We start from the raw sequence: 18943 nt of genomic DNA, 5'->3' as shown, positions 1-18943 counted from the left end.
TTTACACACAAATATTTTTTTTGTATTTATTAGTGGCAATAAAGATAATTACCATTATAAAATATAGTAATAATGGCAAATATATAATTGCTGCAAAAACATAACTTAAATTAAAGAATTAATTGCCATTATGTTATTGCACTAAAAATTTGTCGCTAAAATATATTTTTTGTAGTGTCTGTGTACATCAATAAAACAAGGTATAAGCCATCATAATGAAGATTGCTGAATGATGCAACACGGATTACCTTTTTCCCCATCATAATGGTTCTCAACAGATCAAAATCCAAACAAGTCCGTGTCCAAAAGGAAGGAATGAATGAATAATTAGTCTCACCAATTTCTATATATTATTAATTCATCATAAATAAAATTCTACCCGATAAAATAACATGATTAATCCACACACATAGCAGTTTGGGAATAAATTTATCTGCAGTGCCCCCTTTAAGAGAATCACAACGAAATTATTCTGTCTAAGTTAGAAGTCTAAAATTCTCTTGAAACATGATGCTTTGTTATGTGGATACTCTTTGGATACAGCAATTAAAATGTATGTTTGACACAATTAACTTACATGTTTGTTTCCATAAGACATTAAATATTCATTTTTGACTTTGCATGGATGGTTATGCATCAAATTAAAAGAAACAAAGTAAAGCACCCAAGGAAAAAGTAGAGTCATGCTAACAAGTGATCCCAGATCAAAACCAACCCTCCAATAGCATGCACAGTTTACCATCTATTTATTTCAAACAAATACAAGTAACATAAAAAATTGACATACTCGAAACGAAGCAACTAAATAACTTTCTGCAGGAAAAAATATTACAGCCACCAACTCCACAACACAATTTTAAATAAGAAGTTCTGACATAATAATCATTTAGTATTGTGAGGTTTTTATTTTTAAAAACCGAACGACCAAGCTACATAAACATTGTACAGCCAAGTAACATGGTAAACTATTTTTTGAAATTTTATTTTGAGGAAAAAAAAGGAATGGAAAAATGATTAAATAAGAGTACCGATGGAAACAATATTTTTTCAACCAAATCAGCACCCCCAAAATGGATGAAAACAATCAAGTGACATGCTAAACTAACCTGTCCAGTACATCAAATCCAACAATTCATATCACAATTTTAATCAAGAAATTCTGGCACAAAATCATTCAGCAAGGTGAGGCTTGCACTAATAGAAGTTCATCAACCAAGCAACAAAAACATTAACCAACACTAGATACGACAGTTATAGAAATCGGAAAAATAATAATGAAGAAACTTACTGTAAACTGCAGATATTGGTGGCAGTGTTCAGCCACACAAGCGTTGGGACCTACGACGCCGGTTAACGCAATGTGGGGTGGATTTCTGTCATCGCGTGATAGAGGATGGGTCGGCAGCGGTGCAAGGTCTTTCATAATACTGAAACATTAATAATTTATTAAATAAAAATCACGGTTTATGGTAAAATTATTGAGTTAGGACTTTGGTGGACGAAATTGTGATTTCTATCTTTTGAGCTTTAGCATATATTTACTCTTGGGGCACTTGTTTATTCTCACAACTCCGTTCAACTAACCAGCAAGTGTACTGGGTCGTCCAAGTAATAAACCTTACGTGAGTAAGGGTCGAATCCACAGAGATTGTTGGTATGAAGCAAGCTATGGTCACCTTGCAAATCTCAGTTAGGCAGATTAAATTGGTTTATGATTTTTTAGAATAATTAATAATAAAAAGAAATAATAAAAGGATAGAAGACTTATGCAGATTCATTGGTGGGAATTTCAGATAAGCGGATGGAGATACTGTAGAGCCCAGGGACGCCTGATCTCCTACTGCTTCTACTCAATCCTTCTTACTCCTTTCCATGGCAAGCTTTGTTTAGGGGTTCACCATCAACTGTGGCTACTTTCTTCCTCTCGGGGAAATATCCTGTGCGGCTGTCACTCGCACAGCTAACCAGTCTGGAGGCATCACCCATGGCTGATGGCTACATCCCATCCTCGCAGTGAAAACTAATGCTCACGCACTCTGTCACAGTATGGCTAATCACCGGTTGGTTCCCTCCCCTACTGGAATAGAATCCCTCTTTTGCGTCTGTCACTAACGCCCAGCAGGTTACAAGTTTGAAGCACGTCACAGTCATTCATTACCGGAATCCTACTCGGAATACCACAGACAAGGTTAGACTTTCCGGATTCCCAGGATCCTACTCGGAATACCACAGACAAGGTGAGACTTTCCGGATCCTCATAAATGCCGCCATCTATCTAGCTTATACCACGAAGATTCTGTTGGGGAATCTAAGAGATACGCATTCAAGCTCTGTTGCATGTAGAACGGAAGTGGTTGTCAATCACGCGCGTTCATAAGTGAGAATGATAATGAGGGTAATCTAACTCATCACATTCATCATGTTCTTGGGTACGAATGAATATCTTGGAATAAGAATAAGAGAGATTTGAATAAAAGAAAATAGAATTGCATTAATACTTGAGGTACAGCAGAGCTCCACACCCTTAATCTATGGTGTGCAAAAACTCCACCGTTGAAAATACATAAGTAAAAGAGGTTCAGGCATGGCCGAATGGCCAGCCTCCCTAACGTGATCAATGATCTCCTAAGATGAAGAATAAAACAAAACTGAGACCAAATATGTCTAATACAAAAGATAAATGTCCTATATATACTAGACTAGCTACTAGGGTTTACATGAGTAAGTAATTGATGCATAAATTCACTTCCGGGGCCCACTTGGTGTATGCTTGGGCTGAGCTTGATTAATCCACGAGCTGAGGCATTTCCTGGAGTTGAACTCCGAGTTATGACGTGTTTTGGGCGTTCAACTCCGGATCATGACGTTTTTCTGGCGTTTAACTCCAGACAGCAGCATGAACTTGGCGTTCAACGCCAAGTTACGTCGTCAATCTTCGAATAAAGTATGGACTATTATATATTGCTGGAAAGTCCTGGATGTCTACTTTCCAACGCCATTGAGAGCGCGCCAATTGGAGTTCTGTAGCTCCAGAAAATCCATTTCGAGTGCAGGGAGGTCAGATTCCAACAGCATCAGCAGTCCTTTTGTCAGCCTTCTTCAGAGTTTTGCTCAAATCCCTCAATTTCAGTCAGAATTTACCTGAAATCACAGAAAAACACACAAACTCATAGTAATGTCCAGAAATGTGAATTTAACATAAAAACCAATGAAAACATCCCTAAAAGTAGCTTAAACTTACTAAAAACTATATAAAAACAATGCCAAAAAGCGTATAAATTATCCGCTCATCACAACACCAAACTTAAATTGTTGCTTGTCCCCAAGCAACTGAAAATCAATTAGGATAAAAAGAAGAGAATATACTATAAAGTCCAAAATATCAATGAATATTAATTTAATTAGATGAGCGGGACTTGTAGCTTTTTGCTTCTGAACAGTTTTGGCATCTCACTTTTTCCTTTGTAGTTTAGAGTGATTGGCATCTCTAGGAACTTAGAATTTTGGATAGTGTTATTGACTTTCCTAGTTAAGCATGTTGATTCTTGAACACAGCTACTTTATGAGTCTTGGCCTTGGCCCTAAGCACTTTGTCTTCCAGTATTACCACCGGATACACAAATGCCACAGACACATAACTGGGTGAACCTTTTCAGATTGTGACTCAGCTTTGCTAAAGTCCCCAGTTAGTGGTATCCAGAGCTCTTAAGCACACTCTTTTGCTTTGGATCACGACTTTAACCATTCAGTCTCAAACTTTTCACTTGGACCTTCATGACACAAGCACATGGTTAGGGACAGCTTGATTTAGCCGCTTAGGCCTGGATTTAATTTCCTTGGGCCCTCCTATCCATTAATGCTCAAAGCCTTGGATCCTTGCTTTAAAATTTTCGCCACTTTTTTTTTTCTTCACTGCTTTTTCTTGCTTCAAGAATCAATTTCATGATATTTTTCAGATCATCAATAACATTTCTCTTTGTTCATCATTCTTTCAAGAACCAACAATTTTAACACTCATAAACAACAAGATCAAAAATATGCACTGTTCAAGCATTCATTCAGAAAACAAAAATTGTTGCCACCACATCAATATAATTAAATTAAATTCACTAATAATTTCGAAAATTATGTACTTCTTGTTCTTTTGAATTAAAACATTTTTCATTTAAGAGAGGTGAAGGACTAATGGAATTATTCATAATCTTTAAGGCATGGTTACATACTAATGATCATGAAGTAAAGACACAAAACATAGATAAACACAATATTAAAAACGAAAACAGAAAGAAATAAAGAGCAAGGAATGAATCCACCTGAGTGAGGGTGGCGCCTTCTTGAAGGTCCAATGGTGCTTTTTGAGCTTCTTTATGTCTTTTCCTTGCTTCTGTTGCATGATCCCTAGTGATTTTGGTGTTTTTAACATTATTTGCTCCCAATAGTTGTGTGGAGGACAACTTATCCCCTGAGGTATCTCAGGGATCTCCTGATTTGCAGCCACATGTTATACCACTGAGCTATGACGGCTTATATTTTCCATCTCCCAAGACTCAGAGGTGGAAGCTTTTGTCTTCCCTTTGAGGTTTCTTTGGCCTTGGGTGCCATTAATGGTAATGGAAAAGCAAAAAAGCTATGCTTTTACCACACCAAACTTAAAATATTGCTCGCCCTTGAGCAAGAAAAGAAAGAAGAGAAGAAGAAGAAGAAGATAATGGAGGTGAGTGAGGGGAGATGGATTCGGCTATATGGGTGGGATTGGGTGGGAAAGAGAAGTTAAATTGTAAAGGTAGGTGGGGTGTATGGGGTAGAATGGGTAGCAGCAGGTGGTGAATGAAAAACAGAAGGGATGATCATGAATGGAAAGAGAGAGGGCGAGGTAGGTGGGGATCCTGTGAGGTCCACAGATCCTGAGGTGTCCTGTGGGATCCACAGATCCTGAGGTGAAAAGAAATACCATTCCTTCACCATATAGGCATGTAAAATGCCTTCATGCATCATTCTGGCGTTCAAACGCCCATTGGTGCATGTTCTGGGCGTTCAACGCCCATGTGATGCATGTTTCTGGCGTTGAACGCCAGTTTCATGCTTGTTTCTGGCGTTCAGCGCCAGTTTGTCCTCTCTGTGCACCATCCTGGCGTTTAACGCCAGGTTGTTGCTTGTTTTGGGCGTTCAACGCCAGAATGGTGCTCTGTTCTGGCGTTAAACGCCGGCCAGATGCACCTTCTGGGCGTTGAACGCCAGCCCGTGCGTCCTCCAGGGTGAAAAATTTTTTTCTTCTGTTTTTGACTCTGTTTTTAATTTTTTTTGATTTTTTCGTGACTCCTCATGATCATGTACCTAATTAAACACAAAAATAACAAAGAAACAAAATAAAATAAAATTAGATAAATAAAATTGGGTTGCCTCCCAACAAGCGCTTCTTTAATGTCAATAGCTTGACAGTGGCCCTCATGGAGCTAAAAGGTGATCAGGTCAATGTTGTATAATCCCAACACCAAACTTAGAGTTTGGATATGGGGTCTTAACACCAAACTTAGAGTTTGGTTGTGGCCTCACAACACCAAACTTAGAGTTTGACTGTGTGGGCTCTTCTTGACCTTGAACTGAGAGAAGCTCTTCATGCTTACTCTCTTTTGTCACAGAGGGATGGCCATGTGCTTTAAACACAAGGTAGTCCCCATTCAATTGAAGGAGTAACTCTCCTCTGTTGACATCTATCACAGCTTCTGCTGTGGCTAGGAAAGGTCTTCCTAGGATGATGCATTCATCATCTTCCTTCCTAGTGTCTAGGATTATGAAATCAGTAGGGATGTAAAGGCCTTCAACCTTTACTAGCACTTCCTCTACTAATCCATATGCTTGTCTTACTGACTTGTCTGCTAATTGTAATGAGAATAAGGCAGGTTGTACCTCAATGATCCCCAGCTTCTCCATTACAGAGAGTGGCATAAGGTTTATCCCTGACCCAAGATCACATAGAGCCCTTTCAAAGCTCATGGTGCCAATGGTGCAAGGTATTAAGAACTTGCCAGGATCTTGTTTCTTTTGAGGTAGAATTTTCTGAATCCAAGTATCCAGTTCACTAATGAGCAAGGGAGGTTCACTTTCCCAAGTCTCATTACCAAATAACTTGGCATTCAGCTTCATGATAGCTCCTAGATATTGAGCAACTTGCTCTCCAGTCACATCTTCATCCTCTTCAGAGGATGAATATTCTTCAGAGCTCATGAATGGCAGAAGGAAATTTAGTGGAATCTCTATGGTCTCTAAGTGAGCCTCAGATTCCTCAGGATCCTTAATAGGAAGCTCCTTCTTGCTTGAGGAACGTCCCAGGAGGTCTTCCTCACTAGGATTTTCGTCCTCTTCCTCCTTGATGCATTCGGCCACATTGACTAAGTCAATGGCCTTGCATTCTCCTTTTGGATTTTCTTCTGTATTGCTTGGGAGAATACTGGGAGGAGTTTCAATAACTTTCTTACTCAGCTGGCCTACTTGTGCCTCCAAATTTCTAATGGAGGATCTGGTTTCATTCATGAAACTGAAAGTGGCCTTTGACAGATCAGAGACTATATTAGCTAAATTGGAATTATTTTGTTCAGAGTTCTCTGTCTGTTGCTAAGAAGATGATGGATATGGCTTACTATTATTCAGCCTATTGTGTCCACCATTGTTAAAGCCTTGTTGAGGCTTTTGTTGATCCTTCCAGGAGAAATTTGGATGATTTCTCCATGATGGGTTATAGGTGTTTCCATAAGGTTCACCCAGATAATTAACCTCTGCCATGGCAGGGTTCTTAGGATCATAAGCTTCTTCAGAAGCTGCCTCTCTAGTACTGTTGGATGCATGTTGCAATCCATTCAGATTTTGAGAGATTATGTTGACCTGTTGAGTCAACATTTTGTTCTGAGCCAATATGACATTCAGAGCATCTATTTCAAGAACTCCTTTCTTCTGAGGTATCCCATTGTTCACGGAATTCCTTTCAGAGGTATACATGAACTGGTTGTTTGCAACCATGTCAATGAGTTCTTGAGCCTCTTCAGGCGTTTTCTTTAGGTGAATAGATCCACCTGCAGAGTGGTCCAGTGACATTTTCGAAAATTCAGAGAGACCATAATAGAATATATCTAACATGGTCCATTCTGAAAACATGTCAGATGGACATCTTTTGGTCAGCTGCTTGTATCTTTCCCAAGCTTCATAGAGGGATTCACCATCTTTTTGTTTGAAGGTTTGAACATCCACTCTCTGCTTGCTCAGCTTTTGAGGAGGAAAGAACTTATCTAAGAAGGCAGTGACCAGCTTATCCCAAGAGTCCAGGCTATCCTTAGGTTGTGAATCCAACCATATTCTAGCCCTGTCTCTTACAGCAAAAGGGATAAGCATGAGTCTGTAGACTTCAGGATCAACTCCATTAGTCTTTACAGTCTCACAGATCTGCAAGAACTCAGTCAAGAACTGATAAGGATCTTCAGATGGAAGTCCATAAAACTTGCAGTTTTGTTGCATTAAAGCAACTAGTTGAGGCTTAAGCTCAAAGTTATTGGCTCCAATGGCAGGAATGGAGATGCTTCTTCCATCAAACTTGGATGTTGGCTTTGTGAAGTCACCAAGCATTCTCCTTGCATTATTATTATTATTATTTTCGGCTGCCATCTCCTTCTTTTGTTCGAAAATTTCTGAAAGGTTATTTCTGGATTGTTGTAATTTTGCTTCTCTTAATTTTTTCTTCAGAGTCCTTTCAGGTTCTGGATCAACTTCAACAAGAGTGCCCTTTTCCCTGTTCCTGCTCATAAGAAAGAGAAGAAAACAAGAAAAGAAAGAGGAATCCTCTATGTCACAGTATAGAGATTCCTTTATGTTAGTAGAAGAAGAAATGGGTAGAAGAAAGAAGAAGGATGGATTCGGATTTGGATGAAGAGAGGTGAAGAGAAGTGTTAGTAATTAAATAATAAAATAGAATAAGAAAGGAGAGAAGAAGAGAGAAATTCGAAAATAATTTTTGAAAAAGAGTTAGTGATTTTCGAAAATTAGAGATAAAAGTAATTGAAATTTAAAAACAAAAAGAATTTTTTGAAAAAGAGAGGGAGAATTTTCGAAAATTAGAGAGGGAAAAGTAGTTAGGTGGTTTTGAAAAAGATAAGAAACAAACAAAGAGTTAGTTAGTTGATTGAAAAAGATTTGAAATCAAAATTTGAAAAAGATAAGAAGATAAGAAGTTAGATAAGATATTTTGAAATCAAATTTTGAAAAAGATAAAGTTTTTGAAAAAGATAAGATAAAAAGATAAAAAGATTTTTAAGAAAAGATATTTTGAAAAAGATTTAATTTTTAAAATTACTTAACTAACAAGAAACTACAAGATAAGATTCTAGAACTTAAAGATTGAACCTTTCTTAACAAGAAAGTAACAAACTTCAAATTTTTGAACCAATCACATTAATTGTTAGCTAATTTTCGAAAATTTGATAAAAAGATAAGAAAAAGATTTTGAAAATATTTTGAAAAAGATTTTTGAAATTTTCGAAATTATATAAAAAATGAAAAAGATATGATTTTTGAAAAGATTTTTAAAAGATAAGATTTTTAAAATTGAAATTTTGACTTGACTTGTAAGAAACAACTAATTTTAAAAATTTTTGACCAAGTCAACCCAAAATTTCGAAAATTTGGAGGAAAATAAGGAAAAGATATTTTTTTGATTTTTGAATTTTTAATTATGAAAGAGAAAAACAACAAAAATATTCAATGCATGAAATTTTTAGATCAAAACAATGAATGCATGCAAGAATGCTATGAATGTCAAGATGAACACCAAGAACACTTTGAAGATCATGATGAACATCAAGAGTATAATTTTGAAAAATTTTTAATGCAAAGAAAACATGCAAGACACCAAACTTAGAAATCTTTAATGCATGGAAAATATGAATGCAAAAATGCACAAGAAAAACAACAAAAGACACAAAAAAAGAAATCATCAAGATCAAACAAGAAGACTTGTCAAGAACAACTTGAAGATCATGAAGAACACTATGAATGCATGGGATTTTTCGAAAAATGCAAGAAAAATTTTAAAAACATGCAATTGACACCAAACTTAAAAATTAACACAAGGCTCAAACAAGAAACACAAAATATTTTTGATTTTTATGATTTTCTAATTTTTTTTGTATTTTTATTTATTTTTTCGAAAACAAAGTTTATAAACACGAAAAATAAAAGAAAAATTTTGAAAAAAAAATTACCTAATCTGAGCAACAAGATGAACCGTCAGTTGTCCATACTCGAACAATCCCCGGCAACGGCGCCAAAAACTTGGTGGACGAAATTGTGATTTCTATCTTTTGAGCTTTAGCATATATTTACTCTTGGGGCACTTGTTTATTCTCACAACTCCGTTCAACTAACCAGCAAGTGTACTGGGTCGTCCAAGTAATAAACCTTACGTGAGTAAGGGTCGAATCCACAGAGATTGTTGGTATGAAGCAAGCTATGGTCACCTTGCAAATCTCAGTTAGGCAGATTAAATTGGTTTATGATTTTTTAGAATAATTAATAATAAAAAGGAATAATAAAAGGATAGAAGACTTATGCAGATTCATTGGTGGGAATTTCAGATAAGCGGATGGAGATGCTGTAGAGCCCAGGGACGCCTGCTCTCCTACTGCTTCTACTCAATCCTTCTTACTCCTTTCCATGGCAAGCTTTGTTTAGGGGTTCACCATCAACTGTGGCTACTTTCTTCCTCTCGGGGAAATATCCTGTGCGGCTGTCACTCGCACAGCTAACCAGTCTGGAGGCATCACCCATGGCTGATGGCTACATCCCATCCTCGCAGTGAAAACTAATGCTCACGCACGCTGTCACAGTACGGCTAATCACCGGTTGGTTCCCTCCCCTACTGGAATAGAATCCCTCTTTTGCGTCTGTCACTAACGCCCAGCAGGTTACAAGTTTGAAGCACGTCACAGTCATTCATTACCGGAATCCTACTCGGAATACCACAGACAAGGTTAGACTTTCCGGATTCCCAGGATCCTACTCGGAATACCACAGACAAGGTGAGACTTTCCGGATCCTCATAAATGCCGCCATCTATCTAGCTTATACCACGAAGATTCTGTTGGGGAATCTAAGAGATACGCATTCAAGCTCTGTTGCATGTAGAACGGAAGTGGTTGTCAATCACGCGCGTTCATAAGTGAGAATGATAATGAGGGTAATCTAACTCATCACATTCATCATGTTCTTGGGTACGAATGAATATCTTGGAATAAGAATAAGAGAGATTTGAATAAAAGAAAATAGAATTGCATTAATACTTGAGGTACAGCAGAGCTCCACACCCTTAATCTATGGTGTGCAGAAACTCCACCGTTGAAAATACATAAGTAAAAGAGGTTCAGGCATGGCCGAATGGCCAGCCTCCCTAACGTGATCAATGATCTCCTAAGATGAAGAATAAAACAAAACTGAGACCAAAGATGTCTAATACAAAAGATAAATGTCCTATATATACTAGACTAGCTACTAGGGTTTACATGAGTAAGTAATTGATGCATAAATTCACTTCCGGGGCCCACTTGGTGTATGCTTGGGCTGAGCTTGATTAATCCACAAGCTGAGGCATTTCCTGGAGTTGAACTCCGAGTTATGACGTGTTTTGGGCGTTCAACTCCGGATCATGACGTTTTTCTGGCGTTTAACTCCAGACAGCAGCATGAACTTGGCGTTCAACGCCAAGTTACGTCGTCAATCTTCGAATAAAATATGGACTATTATATATTGCTGGAAAGTCCTGGATGTCTACTTTCCAACGCCGTTGAGAGCGCGCCAATTGGAGTTTTGTAGCTCCAGAAAATCCATTTCGAGTGCAGGGAGGTCAGATTCCAACAGCATCAGCAGTCCTTTTGTCAGCCTTCTTCAGAGTTTTGTTCAAATCCCTCAATTTCAGTCAGAATTTACCTGAAATCACAGAAAAACACACAAACTCATAGTAAAGTCCAGAAATGTGAATTTAACATAAAAACCAATGAAAACATCCCTAAAAGTAGCTTAAACTTACTAAAAACTATATAAAAACAATGCCAAAAAGCGTATAAATTATCCGCTCATCAGACTTGCATTAAAAGAATCTAGCCATAATAAAATTACATAAAATATTCAAAGGAGCCACCTTGATAGATAAACACCCATACATCTAATCTTATAGAAACCTGAAGATGCTGGTGTTTCACAAAAGACAATAGAAATTTAATTTTTAAGTGACTGAGTTACTGAGAAAGTACATTAACTTGAGTTAAAAAAAAATCTTTACATTGGTAAACTGTTTCTTAATGAAGAGCAACCTAGAGAGCTTGGCTTGGTAAATAATGAAAGAAACAAAGGTGCACAGCAGTGAAAATATTGAAATAGATCACAACAAGTTGGCATGGTGTAAATTTTTTTAAAATATTATGTAAAGAAAAAAAACCTGGCAAAAAATAATTAGACCAATAAAAATATTACAACAATATTTATTTAAAGCAATCAGAGTCCCAAGAGTGAAAAAGTAGTGTCAAGACACATTCCAAAATAACCTGTCGAGGAACATTAAATTGAACAATTGAAGCCACAATTTTAAATAACAGGTACCTGCACAATATTCATGCAGACCATTACAAAAAATCAACAAAACATCCACTTTCATAGGTAAACAACCATACAACCAATATTATAGCAACTTGAGAATGATGTGGCTTCACTAAAGACAGCAGAATTCTAACTATTAAATGATTGACCGACTGAGATCTGAGATTGACTTGAGTGAAATAAACACCTTTCCATTAGTAACTAGTTACTTAAGTAGGAGTAACAAAGGGGACTTGACTGTTTAAGGAGAAATAAACAGGTTCAAAATGTTGAAATTATTAAACCATATTACAGCAAAGTGGCATGCTAAATTATTATTAAAATAGTATTCTGTTAAAGGAAAAACAAAAAAAATGGAGAGAAAATCATTACATCAATAAAAATATGTAAACAATTTTCTCTTAAACAAATCATAGCCTCTAGAGTGGGGAAAAACTATAAAGTCACATGATAAAATAACCTTCCAGGAGAATCAAACCAAACAATTCACTTCACAATTTTAAACTACAAGATCCCGCACAATAATGATTCAGCAAGGTCATAATTTCAATTTTAGAAATTCGACAACCAAGCGATATAAACAGTATCCAGCACTAGATACAGCATCAACATGAATCAGGAAAAATTCAATGCAATATGAAACTCTGTTCTCAAGAAGTATTAAATAAGACTGAATGAAGGACGATTATAAACATTGGTGACGAAGCACAGACCAATGCAGCAAACATTAAAAAATGAACAGCATCCAAATGCATACCAAAATAACCATCTGAAAGCTTGCTATGGTAATCATCGACACACTTTCAACAACAGGACAACACCAGTCAACTACTCTAGGAGACATAACATGCAATGGACCACACAAGGAGCGAAATATTCTACCCTGTTGGAACGAAAGTTTTGAAAACCTTCCCGCGCTAAGACTTTTTAAATAGCAAACCTCTACACCTACAGCTTGTTGTGCACGTTTTGGAGAATCAAAATTTGAAAATTTTATTTGATCACTATTTACAAGCAAACGCCAACACATAGGTCAATGCATGTCATACCAGGAACAACAAGAAACAATTAAAATGACCGAAAAAAACCAAGATACTTCTCACTAACCTGCGTCTACAGAAAATTTGTGCGCAGTCTTCAATTTGTACTGCATGCCCCAAAATAAGAGTGGAATGGCAAGTAGAAAGTCGGGTCTGGTGGTGCCGCCAAAGGCTGGGAGTTGCTAGTGTGAAGTGGCACTGAGGAAGGCTTAGCGTTTGTGCTCCGTACGGCACCGATGGTGGATGACCCGGGTTGTTTAGGCACAGCGGAGGTTGGGTTGAACCGCCTGCGTGTTGTGCACCAATGACGAAGAGAAAGCCGGTGGATTCTGCTGGGTGGGAGACACGTGACGGATGCTCGCGTTGAAGGATGGTCAGCGCTGATCAGAGTTCCAATAATGAGGGAGACGGTGGGATGTTCAAAACAGAATATGAAGGGTTTGTTTTCTAACGTGACGGTAATTGAAGAAAAGGGGATAGAGGAAAAATTAGGATTTCTGATTTTGTGGGGTGGTTATTTCAAAACTTTTTTTTATTTATATTGGGCAAAAAATTTAGCCCATTATACACATTGTACGCTTAGACCATTGACTCCCTAACAGTACGTACTCTATCTAAAAATGATCATATTTACAATTATTTTGTATTTTTCACAAAATTAAAATACTAAATCATAATTTCGCATGCCACCCTGGGTAAGAGACTGGCACTCACAAGTGTACAGTGTACTATGTAGTGTGTAATGTAACTGTGTTGTTCTATGAATCCCTTCCCCCAAAATAAATAAATAAATAAAGTAAAAAATGATCATGATTTTTTCCCTTGTAGGAATTGTGGCTATACAAGTTTATAAATTATATTAAGAACCATCCAATCAAATTTCTTGGAAGTTGGTTTCTAATTTGAGTGATCTGAACATACCTAAATTGAATATAATGATCAAACTAATTGAGTTTTACCAAATCTAAAACAGTTTGAAGTTATTGACCATAAATTACCCACGTAAGACCAAATGACATATTGTAAAATATTTTTCATGTTTAAAGTGGAATTCGAAATCTCAATCTCTTGATTAAGAGACCAAGTAATGTGTTAATAGGTCACACCACCTACTTAGTGGAAAAAATATAAATTCTCTCACATTTAGAATTTACATAATATTATTAGTTTGTACAAAGCAAATCTTTTATATTTTCTCATACTCCTTGCTTTCTTAAAGACGTCTTCACTTGAAGATATTATTGTATATTGTTAAATAATTTTATATATTTAACTGAATATATTTTAATTGAATAATTGAATAATTTATAATTTTTCACAGGAGTAACCGCCTTGTTGATCCCTTATAGTATGAGCAGTTTGATCATCATCATTGACGGCCTTAATGATGACGCCAGCAAGATGCATGCCACCTTTCCACCATGAGTATCAACCTCGTACATTCCAAACTTAACGTATTATTCACCGGAAACTGGAAAGCGACCACCGGAGATCTCATGCCACTGACCATGCTTCTTCCGATACTCCTCCAGATTCACCTCGATGAACGCTGGAGGTTCCACCCTGGGTTTCACGGTGAACTTGACCGGTGCGGAGTGCCAACCGTATGTATCCTCATTGAAGCTAATAACCACATAAAATATCTCATACGTCTTAATTGAATCACCATTATGACGCTTCAATTCTCCCATGCTTAGTTTTCCAGTTACTTCCAGCCAGTTCACTTGAACAAGCAATTTTGCTTCTCCCAAGCTTAATCCAAGTGTGCATAAGATTATCCCTAATTGTTAATAAATCTTGTTGTAATGTAGTCATTTATTAACTCTAACTCCTATATTATTACCTGTAGGATATATTACGTGTTTTAGGACTGAAAAAGCGGGTACTTTGTTCTGCTCCGCCAAGACCCGCTCAAAATATAAATCACAACAGTAAGGCAAACAGAAAATGCTAGGCCGTTTAATTTTATGAGAGGTTGGGGGTTAACGAACTAGTTCACTTAAAGTTTTTTTTTTAAAATAAAATTAATTAAAAAAATTAATAACTAAAAAATTAAATATAAATAAAAAATTTAAATTATAACAATTTTTTATTATTTTTTTAATTTTTTAATTCTAATAAAATTATTCACAATAATATATGTTAATAGAATCATCTTTTTTTTAAGAAACAAGTTATATAACTTGAGTACATATATGATAGTGGAAATAAAATAAAAAAAATTAATAACAAAAAAATAAAAAAAGTGTGTTTGGATGTTATAAAATTATTATTTGTTTTATATATTTTTATACTATCACTACAAGAAAAATTACTTTTAGTGGTCATTTATTTTGCTTTTAGCGACAATAAAAATAACCGCTAATACATTTACCGGCAATTAGACGTTAGCCGTCTTATACTTTGCCGCTAAAAGGTTTTAACGACAATTATAACATTTGCCGATAAAGACCTTTCTAATGGCCGCAAAAAGTATATAACTATTAGCGACCATTTTCTTGGCAATTTATATGGCCACCAAAAGTAATTCCAAAAATTACAATGTTATTCATTTTTAGCGGCCATTACTATTGCCGCCAAAACCCATTTTACCAGCAATTTATATGGCTACTAAAAGTAATTCTAAAATTGTAATGTTATTTACTTTTAATTGCCATTACTATTGCCACTAAAATTTTAAGACTTATTTTAGTTATATTATACTCATTTTCTTAGAAATAACGAACTACCTTTTTTTCTAGAATTTCAATTATTTATGCCAATAATTATTATTACTATGCATAATATAAATATACTAAAATTAATTACTACAAAATGAATATTTTATTAAACTCAAAATATTAATACACAAATTTCTCTTGAAAAATAATAAATCATGTTACAAATCTAAATAATAAAAAATACTACAAGCTTATAACTATGTTACATTGAGTTAGACTATAAACCAATCCCGGTTAAATATTAGTGAAAATCACAAGGGGGTGAAAATCGATTTTAAAAGCAATCACAGGCTCAAGTTAGTGAAAATCGATTCACTATATACAAGTCAGCTAAATATTTACATCTGGAATAGGGAAATACAATGAGAATGCGAGGGTGATGTCCAAGCCTTGTTTCTTGATGCGGTTGAGCATCTCATTCTCCAATGCACGAACTTGTTTCAAGATGCAAACAACCTGATTATAGAATCAAGAACAGTTTATGCCAATTAACATTATTGAGGAATAAAATGTTAACACGAAAATAAAATTACAAATTTTATCATGTGATCTAGAGTTCTCAACTAACCTGGCCACAATTATTAGGGTATCCCAAGACATTGTCTTGAGCAAAGTAACCATAGGGAGAAAGGATCACCACATTGAAGATTATAGAGATCCTTCCAAAGAATGTCTTCAGAGGTAGTTACAGATCATTGCCCCACCTAAGTGATCATCACTTCAGCAAAGGAATCAAACTTGCGTCTTTTAAGATACAAGGTCATTTCATTACTTTACCAACTGTGCCAATCATCTTTTGTTGTTAAAAAATTTGTAAATTTATTGCCAGAAGTGCACAGACCATACCTTTCCATTGTAACTATGAAGCCTTAGGAACTCCAGCAATAACTGCATGCTCTCCTTGCTATGGAAAAGCTTAGTGGAAAGGTGACCGTTAAAGAACTCAACGCCATTCCCAGTTGACTTATTAAGTGTTGGGCGGGAAAAGGATGTGTTAAAAGACTCAAAGTCCAACTCAAGCACAAAATTGCCATTGAAACTACATCAACACAAACCAAAAATATAAAATTGGTCTTTTTTAGAAACTCTTATAATTTGTAACAATAATTTTACTATGCTTGAATAATTTGAATTTTTAAAAAGTGATTAGTATTAATTTTCATAACTCAATTTTCAATTCTTTTAATAATCATCATAATTTTTTATTATTAGTTTCCCATCTTAAATTTCCATAATCGATCGGCAGTATCAATCTTGAAAACTCTATCAGCTTTGATAACTGAAATTATTCATTCATAAAAGCATCTAATTGAATTATTGCCAAGTGTTTCTAGCAAGTAGCAAAATGATAGACACAGAGAACATTTAGGTACTCTTCACTTTTAATATTATTTCAATACAATATATTCTACGTACTATACAAAGGGAACTTTTTCTTGCTTTTCCTACTGAATTGATTAATAAGATAAGTGTCATGTTCTAACAATTCTTTTAAGTTCTTAGGATGTTCAACTTAAAATAATAATAAAAAGAAGTCAAATTGTTGTAGACATAGCTTAGAGATAAGGTAAGATTTAAGAGTCCTACATTTCTCTTTCATTCTATATAGAAAGAAAAAAAGCAGTGAGATACTCTGCATAATAATAATAATAATAATAATAATAATAATAATAATAATAATAATAATAATAATAATTAATCATCTGCTTTCGGAAGAAATTGAAGAATTTCTTGGAAATCCTACAAGAGCTAATCGTTTTTTTTTCTCTAACAGATGGTCAAGACTGCATAAACCATTTGTACAAAATAGTAAAGGAGCCTCTTATGATTGTTGATCATAAAAATAAATAAAACATTGAAGAGAAAAATCTATAAATCTAAATATATTACTCCTATTGAATATTCAAATTCATTTTTTTATTACTATTTTTTTTATTTTGTGATTTTATTCTATCAATTTAAATTATTATTATTATTATTATTATTATTATTATTATTATTATTATTATTATTATTATTATTATTATTATTATTATTCATGAATAGAAAAAAAAACTCGGTTAACACTCTAACAGATTAAGCACAGCTAGTAATCACAGTAAATTAATTTTGTTCATGAAGTGGTGAAAATTGCTATCTTATATCTTACCCCAATCATAGGCAACTAGCTTTGATTTTTCAAGAAGTGCATACCCCAATCCATTTTTGTGCAACTGTTCTGCAATACATACATTGCTAAGGTATGTCCTTGTGATATCTAATTCATTTAACTGACAATAAAACAAATTGATGGACACAACATCCAAGTCAAGCTAACACAAAGAAAAACATGCGTATAAATTAATTTATAAATCTAGGAAAAGCAATAAATACCTCTGACTTTGTCCCTGCAATTTCATCTGGAAAGCTCAAGCACTGATTAAGGTCAAGAGTGTCAACCACAACCTGGACTTCTCCACCATTAGAAAACTACAAATTCAACTAAAACATCACTGATTTTATGATGAAACAAGTTACATAAAACCAATAAACGGATCTACAAGGAGATAAATGGAGAGATATTTTCACATGCAGGCATGTGGCAATTTACTTGGTGTGACTGAGATTGACACCTCGATACATATACTTAACTATAACTATAATAATAACAAAAAGCAGCATAAAACTTAGTTGTTCATCCAGAAAAATAATAATAATAATAGAGAAAGAAACCTTAAGTATATGGAATGTAGGTACAAAGAAAAAATTTCCAAGTTTTTTGCTTCCTCCATTGAAGTAACTTCTTAAATACTGTCTAAAAACTCACCGAAAGTAACTTCTTTCTGGTGTCACCTTCTGCAAAGCGAAGCCTCCAACCACATCAATTCTCACAGCATCCTTGGCATCAGGAATTACATCACTGTTGAAGCCAGTGATGCTTTTTGAGTCAAAAATCTGAAAGCAAAATAAGCAATAAGCATTAAGCATAAATTTCTAGAAACTTGGATCTACATTGGAATTAATTCCTTAAAGAAACATTAAGCAATAATTTCTGTGGTGTACAGAAACATCCAAGGGCCATTTTTCTGAAAATGGTGATACCTTAAACAAAAATTCATGATTCTAAAGCACATATTGTACCATGATTCTTACCATTTGTTACAAAGAGGTGTCTCCCATGAAAGGCATAAACCTGTAAAAAGAAAAGAATTCATCAAAATCTACATGTTGAAATGGCCTTTGGTGTTAAAAATCACAATGCTAAGAACTTAGTTTGTTCTTATGGAACTCACAAACATCGACAGGCCCATCTACATAGCCTTCAACTAGCAATGAATGAAACGGAGTTCCCTCTAGCCCTTCGCGATACATAACACGGAACTCTTCATTATCCTGTTTTATCTATTTAAAGAAGTAAAATTACAAAATGCAAATTACTGATTTCAAGTTCTAGATCTAAAAGAATGGACAATAAAAATATAGCATAGTTGTAGTGTAGATAGCATACTTTCCAATTAGTGTGTGATGGTTGGTGCACGAAATTGTTATCCCTTGGCATGGCTCCAAAAATTT

This window comes from Arachis hypogaea, chromosome 4 (genome assembly GCF_003086295.3).
Source record: "Arachis hypogaea cultivar Tifrunner chromosome 4, arahy.Tifrunner.gnm2.J5K5, whole genome shotgun sequence".
NCBI lineage: Eukaryota > Viridiplantae > Streptophyta > Magnoliopsida > Fabales > Fabaceae > Arachis > Arachis hypogaea.
This window is presented reverse-complemented; position numbering follows the sequence as displayed.